Source organism: Zea mays, chromosome 4, assembly GCF_902167145.1.
Source record: "Zea mays cultivar B73 chromosome 4, Zm-B73-REFERENCE-NAM-5.0, whole genome shotgun sequence".
Classification (NCBI taxonomy): domain Eukaryota; kingdom Viridiplantae; phylum Streptophyta; class Magnoliopsida; order Poales; family Poaceae; genus Zea; species Zea mays.
This window is the reverse complement of record NC_050099.1, coordinates 6,634,191-6,644,682: the sequence shown is the minus strand read 5'-3', so window position 1 is coordinate 6,644,682 and position 10,492 is coordinate 6,634,191.

Below are 10,492 nucleotides of genomic sequence, written 5' to 3'. Positions count from 1 at the left end.
CCATCGGGGTCTAAATAGCCTTTTCCCCTTTAAGTCGGTTCCCTTTTCTGTTGTCACGCCGAAGCTCCCCTGTGCATAGCTTCGGCTCTGCGCCATCCTTCGTATTCTTTGTGCTTCTTCACACTGCAGTTTTGACCCAAGTTCGAAGGATCCAAGTCCGAAGATACCTGTTCATGTATTATACTCCAGAAACATTGTTAAATCATGTTTTTGAGGACATTCGAAAACCGAAGGCCCCCAACAGTAGCCCCTCACAATATTAATGTGTTAGAATGATAAATTCAGATTGCGATATGGACGAAGGCCCTAAGCCGAAGGTCCGAAAAACACCTTCCCTTTGCTAGAATAGCAACAGTCAATGTCAAACGGGGCCCTCCCACTTGCAACACACTAGGTGTATAAATAAGAGCACACCTCGATCTCATTTGGCACGCTTTTTGCCATCTGCTCTGCCTGCTCAATTAGGTCTTGCCTACAAACGCTTGCCTTGGTTTTTAGATTTTTTAGCTTCGGCCTTAAAAGCAGATTTTCAACATTTCCGAAGATGTCTGAAGATAAGAAAGTTGTTGCCGAATCGAAGCTGAGCCTTTCTGAGGAGAGGAATCTTGGGTTTCTTGAATCAATTGCAAAGAAAAATACAGAGAAGATCACTAGGGAAATTTTAGAAGGTTTATCTGAAGACACCGGTGATAGTGACAGTTACGATGTGGAGAGTGGGGGTGAAGACTCCGAAGATCGACCGTGGCGACCAAGTCACGCAGTCTTCGGAAAATCGAGTATTAAACAGAGTCATCTCGATAACATGAGGGGAAGATATTTTCGAGACATGTCTACTGTGAGGGCAGATGACGGAGAAAGGACTGTGCCTACTCCTGAAGAGAATGAAGTTGTGATCTTCCGAAGCTTTTTTAAAGCTGGGCTTTGGTTCCCCTTAAGCAAATTTATGGTTGAGGTTTTAAAGATCTATTAGATCTACCTTCATCAAATTACTCCCAAAGCAATCATAAGAATGAGAATCTTCGTCTGGGCCGTGAGGAGCCAGGGTTTGGAGCCAAATGCAAAAAGTTTCTGTAGTATGCACGAACTGTTATATGAGACAAAACCCTAGGACAAAGAGCAATATCATAACAATTTTGGCTATTATAGCTTCGTCGCCCGCTCTGGCTCGAGCTGCCCCGTACCAACCTTCCAGAAAAGATGGCCTGTGGACTGGATGAGGGAATGATTTTACGTAAAAAACGATTTAAAGGTACGAGAAGACATTAAAGATATTATCATGCGTCCTATCTGGCAGCGCTTCGGCCTCCGGAAACTGAAGGTAGAAATTGATGAAACGGCCGAAGAATGCTGAAAGGCCTTCGGCACAGTCTGCTCTTTTATTGGTACAAGGGATTTAGTCCAGGAGCACATAGCCTTCAGAGTGTGGCCACTTGTAGAGAAATGGGAAATGCTAGAGGAAACTATCAGCAAGTCTGACGAAGGTGGGCTGGTTAGGTTGAAATACACCTTCAGATATGAAGGTAAGTTTATTGAGCCAGATGATGATTGGCTGAAGTGCATCGAAGCTACAAGCGACGAATTGCTTGGGCCGTACTCCAAAACAGAAGATAATGCACTATCAGCGGTCTTCGGAAGTCGGAAGAAGAAGAGACTCAACCGAGTTTTCGATGCTATTGGGTTCATGTACCCTGACTACCGCTACCCGTTATGGGGGCAAAAAAGAAAAGGTGCAAGTTCCAGGAAAGATGATGCTTCAGCTGCTCCAAGCGAGCCTACGTCGAAGAGGAAAAAGGTGAAAGTCCTTACTCACCGACCGCGCTTCATTGAACCGGCCACAGTGCCCGAATTTGGTGGTGAGACCTCTACGGCTGCTGAAGCCAAAGAGCCTACACCTGCGCGGAAAATTGACGAGCTGACTGCAACGCCGAAGACTGAAGAAATTGAAGAGCCGAGAGCTGAAGGGACAAAGACATCAGAAATTTTAAGTCCTTTGGCAGAAGTTGAAGTACCAAAAACCCAAAAAGGTCCAACAATGACCCCCAAAATAAAAAGGATGGTTAATGTTCTGGATGTATTGGAGACAATAAAGTCTTCAAGAACTACTCCGAAGAAAATTGCCGAAATTCCCAAAGTACAAATTGAGACAACAGCCTCTGAGGCCGTATCTACAAAGCACCAAGCTGAGACTGTAGCTGGGGCTTCAGAGCCTGCCAAGATGAAATCCTTGGAAACCATAGAAAAAGAAACATAAGCGGCAGAACAAATTTTGGCTGAAGAAACTGCCACTGCCACCCCCGAAGCATTTTCCGAAGCTCTCAATTATATTTTACGACATGCTTCGGGGAAAAAGTTGACTGAAAAAGAAAAGCAAGAGGCTCAGTTCTATGTCCAAAAATTGAAATATCCGAATGGGGCATTGATTTTCAATGGCAGCGGAGAAGAAGACTTCTTATATTGTCTCCCAGACAGCAAGGAGATTTCTGTCTGCCGGGAGATGGGAAGAAGCTTCGGATTCCCGACGCTAGAGGACGGGCTTTCAGTGTTATCTAAAGATGAATTGGCCGACAGCTTAGCGTACAACAGCTTAAAGGTGAGAGAATAAAAAACAAGTTTTTTTGTTTGCTTATACTTAACACCATACTACTTTTGCAGGGCCTTATTCTTAGCAACGCCCTCAGGGCGCAAAAAAGCGCTGAAGACGAGGGATATACCATGGCCTTGAATAACCTTCGTTCCGAAGTAATTGAGCTAAGGAACGAAGGTCTTGAAAAAGACAAAATATTAACCTCATTGGTAAGCAAGATAAAAGAAGACGAGGCTACTTCGAAGGCCCAAGCTGAGACCGAGAAGTGCGAAATTGAAGATCTTCGGAAACAACTAGCAGAAGAAAAATTAAAATGTGCAGTTGCCGAAGTTGACCGAGACGCCAGTGAATACTAGAAAAATTACTGGGAAAAAATAGTTGTGGAGCTTCGTTCTTCAAAAGAAAGATGCTATGAAGAATCTATGGCATGTGTACAAAAGATAAAAACCAGCTTCGCCAATATTAGCGCATACTCAAATGAGGACAACTTCGTAGTAGGCGACCCCAAAGGTCCAATAGAATGGATCAAGGGCGAAGCCAAAGCCTTTGAGAAAGTTTTGGGTGGCCGCGGAGATGTTTGCGCGTTCTCAGGTGCCAGGGGGATTGTGACCATCTTAGAAAAGGCAGGATGCGAACATGTGAAGATTCTGGCCCAAGCCGAAGCTGCGTTTTCCATTGAAGATACGAAAGACCCTTCGGCCGAGGCAAGCTTGATTGGCGGAAAGTTTTTTACCGACATCTGGGAAAATGGTGGCCGAGAGATAGCTCACGAAATTATAAAAAAAGTTAAAAAGATACCCACGATGCTAGAGAAGCAGCAAAGGCAGTTGAAAAAACTGCAGAGCTTGAAAGGCGGATAGGTACTGTCTAATTGTTTTTGACTTTATTTTTTTTATGACTTCGAACTTATTCATGTTTTATATCTCATCCGAATTATCTCCTCCCCCGGAGCCCTTCGAGTCACAAGGCGAACCCGAGGCAAAGAATGAAGATGAAATTGTTAAGATGGCCGAAGCTATTATGGACAAAGTTGTAACTCAACTATTGAACGAAGCTGCAGAAGTAGTCTTAAAAGAAGAATAGCTATTGTTGTAAAAACATTCGGAATACTGATGTAATATTTGCTGAACAAAGTGTGTAATATTCTATAGTTTTGAAAGTAATATATAAGCTGTATGTAATCCAGTTCTTTACGATGCATGAAACTTTACATACATACCGTTTTTGAGCCTTCGGCGAAAAAAACACCTTCCCTTCTTTTCATGCTTCGTGAAGAATATCCATATTCGTGAAAATATCATGCTTCGTAAGCAATAGATTTCCTCCGATACTAAAGTTGACGAGACTGTACTTGGCACAATTTATCCGAGAATATCATGCTTCGTAAGCAATAGATTTCCTCCGATACTAAAGTTGACAAGACTGTACTTGGCACAATTTATCCGAGAATATCATGCTTCGTAAGCAATAGATTATCCGACACAATTTCTTCGAAACAATTTCCGAAGGTTAACATTGTATTCCCTTCCTGTGCCTTTGGTGCGATATGATGTATGATGTCATGTTATGCGAATGATGTGATGATGCTATGGTATGCAGAATGATACTTGTGCCGAATATACACATACATTCCCACAGTAGAACACATTCTCTTTGCCGTTTATTTTTCGGCTTCACCGTTTATTTTTCGGTGTATCAGCGTTGACTTTTCGCTGTAAGCCTCCCTTGGGAGCTTCTTCGCCTTTTATTTCGGCGGTATCAGCGTTTATTTTTCACTGTAAGCCTCCCTTGGGAGCTTCTTCGCCTTTTATTTCGGCGGTATCAGCGTTTATTTTTCGCTGTAAGCTCTGCATTCCCTTTGGAACGACTTTTGAGCAGAAAACTTACACTGCATTCCCTTTAGAACGACTTTTGTTGCTATGACAAAAACTTACACTGCGTTCCCTTTAGAACGACTTTTTATTGCTTCGTCAAAACTTTTGTAACTTCGTCGGTTTATGAGTAAGGTATATTACATTATGATATTGACGAAGCCGTTACAAGAAATTGAAAGCAATAAAAGAAATAGGTTTTAAGTGATTGTTCTTTATTTAAAAAGGTAAATGATAACGAATGTAAAAACTGTTTCAAAGATAGGATATCTCCTAGTAGATGTGCTTCGATTCTGGCACAGTACTGTTGACTGTGCGAGCTTCGGACTGTTCCCTGAAGTCTCGCTGCTGGTGAGTGTGCTGGCTCCCTTCTGGCTGCTGGCCTTGGGGATAAGCGGGTTGCATTGGTGGTGGAGGTGGAGGCTGTTGCCAAGATGCCTGAGGTTGGCTTGCCGAAGCAACAGAAACTACAGGATGGTTACCTACATACTCTGGAATGTACGGTGAGTGGTACGAAGCAGTATGCATAACCTGCTTCGGCTGGCTCTGTTGGGCTGCAGCTTCTGCTATCTCTTTCTGTTTCTGGATGGTGACATGGCACATCCTGGTAGTATGGCCTTTGTCCTCATCGCAGAATAGACAATAAATTTTCCTGGGCTGGTCCCCAAACCTTCCTCCGAAGCCCCTGGCGCCTCTGCCCCTTGGAACTGGGGGTCGGGGATAGCTCTGTTGCTGCCCCGAAGCCTGGGAGGAATACTGCGACCTCTGTTGCTGACTTCCCCTATCGTCATTCTGAGTAGAGTGGATAGATCTGACGTGCCTAGGGTGGATTCTCCCTCCGAAGCCCCTGGTCATTTCGGAGAACCTGTAAGCTTCCTCCCTTCTTTGTCGAAAGTCATTATCTGCTCGGATATATTCATCCATCTTCTGAAGCAGTTTCTCCAGGGTCTGAGGGGGTTTCCTGGCAAAGTATTGGGCTGTTGGTCCTGGCCGAAGCCCCTTAATCATGGCCTCAATAACAATTTCATTGGGCACCGTTGGCGCCTGTGCCCTCAGTCGTAAGAACCTTCAGACATACGCCTGAAGGTATTCTTCATGATCCTGAGTGCACTGGAACAAAGCTTGAGCAGTGACCGGCTTCGTCTGAAACCCTTGGAAGCTGGTGATGAGCATGTCCTTCAGCTTTTGCCACGATGTAATTGTTCCTAGCCGAAGAGAAGAGTACCAGGTTTGTGCAACATTTTTGACTGCCATGACGAAGGATTTCGCCATGACTGCAGTATTGCCACCATATGAAGATATGATTGCTTCGTAGCTCATCAGAAATTGCTTCGGATCTGAGTGTCCGTCATACATTGGGAGCTGGGGTGGTTTGTAAGACGGAGGCCAAGGTGTAGCCTGCAGTTCTGCTGACAGAGGAGAAGCATCATCAAAAGCAAAATTTTCATGATGGAAATCCTCATACCAGTCATCCTCGTTGACGAAGCCCTCTTGATCAAGCTCTCTGTACTGGGGCCTTCGGTTCTGCTCATCTTGCGTAAGATGACGAACTTATTCAGAGGCCTCGTCTATCTGCCTTTGTAGGTCAGCTAGCCGTGCCATCTTTTCCTTCTTCCTTTGCACTTGCTGATGCAGCATCTCCATATTCCTGATTTCTTGGTCCAAGTCGTCCTCCTGAGGCGTTGGACTGGTGGCCTTCCTCTTATGGCTTCGGGCCTCTCGAAGAGAAAGGGTCTCCTGGTTCGGGTCCAGCGGCTGCAGAGCGGCAGCCCCTGTTGCTGAAGCTTTCTTTGGCGGCATGACGAAGGTCGATGCTTGCCGAAGGTGGTCGAAAAGGGTTCACCGGAGGTGGGCGCCAATGTTGGGGACTTGTTCTCAAATGCTATGAGTTAAGAACAAGGCAACACAGAAAATGTTAAACATAAAAGTCCTTCGTCCTTCGAAGCATCATTTCCCTTGAGAGATAATGATTTTCGGACGAAGGTTACGAAGGTCATACCTTCGTAAATGCAATATATGAATAATGAAGGAGGGGACATACGAAACATAAAAGATAACATAAACAATTATGTATCATTATCAACTCATTTCTATTTTATTATTATGGAAAAATAGAAATGATAACAAATTACAAATGTACCTTCGGCTTGAAAGAAGGTAAAGGTACAAGCGTGACGTAAAAGCAAATGACAAGTCAGCCCCCCCCAGTACGGGAGTACTGTTCATCTATTTATAGGCACGGGACGCAGCGCATGTAAAATTACACCCATGCCCTTTACATTTGCTAATAACTCTATAATAATCCATCGGGGTCTAAATAGCCTTTTCCCCTTTAAGCCGGTTCCCTTTTCTGTTGTCACGCCGAAGCTCCCCTGTGCATAGCTTCGGCTCTGCGCCATCCTTCGTATTCTTTGTGCTTCTTCACACTGCAGTTTTGACCCAAGTTCGAAGGATCCAAGTCCGAAGATACCTGTTCATGTATTATACTCCAAAAACATTGTTAAATCATGTTTTTGAGGACCTTCGGAAACCGAAGGTCCCCAACATCCGGCGACAAGCAAAAGGAAGACAAGGAAGAATCCATAGGCTCCGTCAAATCACACAAGAAGGGCGACAAGAAGAAAAAGAAGATGAAGAAGGTGGTCTACTACGAGACCGACTCATCCACACTCTCAACCTCCGACGTCGAGTAGACATCTTCAAAGCGCCAAGAGCGTAAGAAGTATAGTAAGATCCCTCTTTGCTATCCTCGCATTCCTAAACGTGCTCCTTTGCTTTCCATTCCCTTAGGCAAACCACCATACTTTGATGGTGAAGATTATTCTATGTGGAGTGATAAAATAAGGCACCATCTAACCTCACTCCATGAAAGCATTTGGGATATTGTTGAGTTTGGAGCGCAGGCACCACAAGTGGGCGATGAGGACTACGACTCCGATGAGGCCACCCAAGTGAGGCACTTCAACTCCCAAGCCACCTCCATACTCCTCGCTTCCTTGTGTAGAGAGGAGTACAATAAGGTGCAAGGATTGAAAAGTGCCAAAGAAATTTGGGACGTCCTGAAGACGGCGCACGAAGGGGACAAAGTCACCAAGATCACCAAGCGGGAAACAATCGAGGGAGAACTCGGTTAGTTTGTCCTCAACAAAGTAGAAGAGCCACAAGCGATGTACAACCGGCTCAAGACCATGGTGAACCAAGTCCGCAACCTCGGGAGCACCAAGTGGGATGACCATGAAATTGTCAAGGTTATTCTAAGATCTCTTGTTTTTCGTAACCCCACTCAAGTGCAATTAATCCATGAGAATCCTAGGTATGAGCAAATGTCTCCCGAGGAGGTGATTGGCAAGTTTGTGAGCTTTGAACTTATGGTCAAAAATTCCAAATACATTGTCAACTTGGAGCAAGGTGGCACCTCTATACCCGAGGCGCAACCCTTGCATTCAAGGCAACGGAAGAAACAAAGGAGGAGCCCACACCAACCAAAGGGCTCTCAATTGATGCCTCCAAGTTTGACAATGAGGAGATGTCTCTTATCGTTAAGAGTTTCCGACAAATCCTCAAGCAAAGTAAAGGGAATGAGTACAAACCCCGCTCCAAGAGGGTTTGCTACCGATGTGGTAAGTCCAGTCACTATATTGCTAAATGTCCATATGCAAGTGATATTGACAGGGATGAAGACAAGAAAGGGAAGAATAAGATGGAGAAGAAGTACTACAACAAGAAAAAGGGTGGCGAGGCACACATGGGAAGGGAGTGTGACTCCGACGAGAGCTCCACCGACTCCTCCTCCGATGAGGACGCCACCAACATCACCATCAACAAAGGTCTTCTCTTCCCCAACATCGGCCACAAGTGTCTCATGGCCAAGGAGGGCAAAAAGAAGAAGGTATACTCTAGAGACACCCCAAATATACTACTTTCGATGATGAGGGTATCTCTAGTGAAAAGAATGATGATTTGTCTTCTCTTTTTGCAAACCTTACCATAGAACAAAAGGAGAAAATCAATGAATTGAAAAATCCATTAACGAGAAGGATGAAATCTTGGAATGCCAAGAAGATCTACATGTTAAGGAGAACAAAAAATTTGTTAAGCTAAAAGATGCTTTTGCACTTGAACTTGAAAAATGCAAAAACTTGAACAAAGAGCTAAAAACGAGCAATGATTTAATTTCTTGTCTCAAAACTTAAAATGCTAGTTTAATTGCCAATATTGACAAATTGAATGCTTGCCATGTCCCTACATCTACTGTTGAGCATGTTACTATTTGCACTAGATGTAGAGATGTTGATGTTAATGCTATGAATGATCACCTTGCTATGATTAAAGAACAAAATGATCACATAGCTAAGTTGAATGCCAAAATTGTCGAACATGAGCTTGAAAATAAAAAATTTAAATTTGCTCGTAGTATGCTTTACAATGGGAGACACCCTGGCATTAATGATGGGATTGGTTTCCAACCTGGGAGCCAAAACAACAACAAACTTAATGCCCATAGAAACAATATTTCCATATTTGATAAGGGCAAGGCTCCTATGGTGCAAGATAGAGAAGGTTACATTTTATATCCTGAGAACTATCCTAAGCATAAGATTAGAAAAATTCATACTAAGAAATCTCATCATGTTGCTCATCATGCTTATATTTACAAAAATGAGGCTTCTAGTTCTAGGCATACAACTCATGTTAATATGACTAAGAAAAAGATTGTTGATGCTTCGAATGAACCTAGTATTTCATTTAAGAACTTTGATGCATCATTCGTTCTTACTAATAAATCAGACAAAGTAGTTGCCAAATATGTTGGGGGCAAGCACAAGAGTCTAATGAATTGTGTTTGGGTACCCAAGGTGCTTGTTTCTAATGTGAAAGGACTCAAGACCGTTTGGGTACCTAAGGACACGACCTAAATCAGTGTTGTAGGTTTATGCATCCGGTGGAACAAGTTGGATAATCGACAGCGGGTGCACAATCTATAGGACAGGGGAGAAAAGAATGTTCTCCTCATATAAGAAAAATGATGATCCCCAAAGAGCAATCACATTCGGGGATGGGAATCAAGTTTTGGTCAAAGGATTGGGTAAAATTGCTATATCTCCTGATCATTCCATCTCTAATGTATTTCTTGTAGAATCTCTAGGTTACAACTTGCTTTCTATGTCTCAATTATGCAAAATGGGCTACAATTGTTTATTTACTGATGTTGATGTTACCGTCTTTAGAAGAAATGAGAATTCACTAGCCTTTAGGAGAGTGTTAGATGGTCAGCTATATTTAGTTGATTTCTCTAATGATAATGCTGAACTAGACACTTGCCTGATTACTAAGACTAATATGGGCTGGCTCTAACATCGCCGACTTGCTCCTGTTGGGATGAAGAATCTTCACAAGCTTCTAAAGGGGAACACATTCTAGGACTAACCAATGTTCATTTTGAGGAAGACATGATTTGTAGTGCATGTAAAGCAGGGAAGCAGGTTAGAGTTCATCATCCACACAAGAATATCATGATGACCGAGAGGCCACTTGAGCTATTCCACATGGATCTATTCGACCCAATTGCTTACGTAAGCATCAACGGGAGTAAGTATTGTCCTGTAATTGTGGATGACTATTCTCGCTTCACTTGGATGTTCTTTTTGCAGGAAAAATCACAAACCCAAGAAATATTAAAGAAATTTTTAAGACGGGCTCAAAATGAGTTTGGATTGAGAATAAAAAAGATTAGAAGCGATAATGGAACGGAGTTCAAGAACTCTCAAATTGAAGGAATTCTTGAGGAGGAGGGCATCAAGCTTGAGTTCTCTTCTCCCTACACACCTCAACAAAACAGTGTTGTGGAGAGTAAGAATAGAACTTTTATTAATATGGCAAGGACCATGCTTGAGGAATACAAGACATTGAATCACTTTTGGGTGGAGGCGAGTAACACCGCTTGCTACTCCGTCAACCGACTCTACCTTCACCGAGTCCTCAAGAGAACATCATATGAACTCCTCACCGGTAAAAATCCCAATGTTTCTTATTTTAG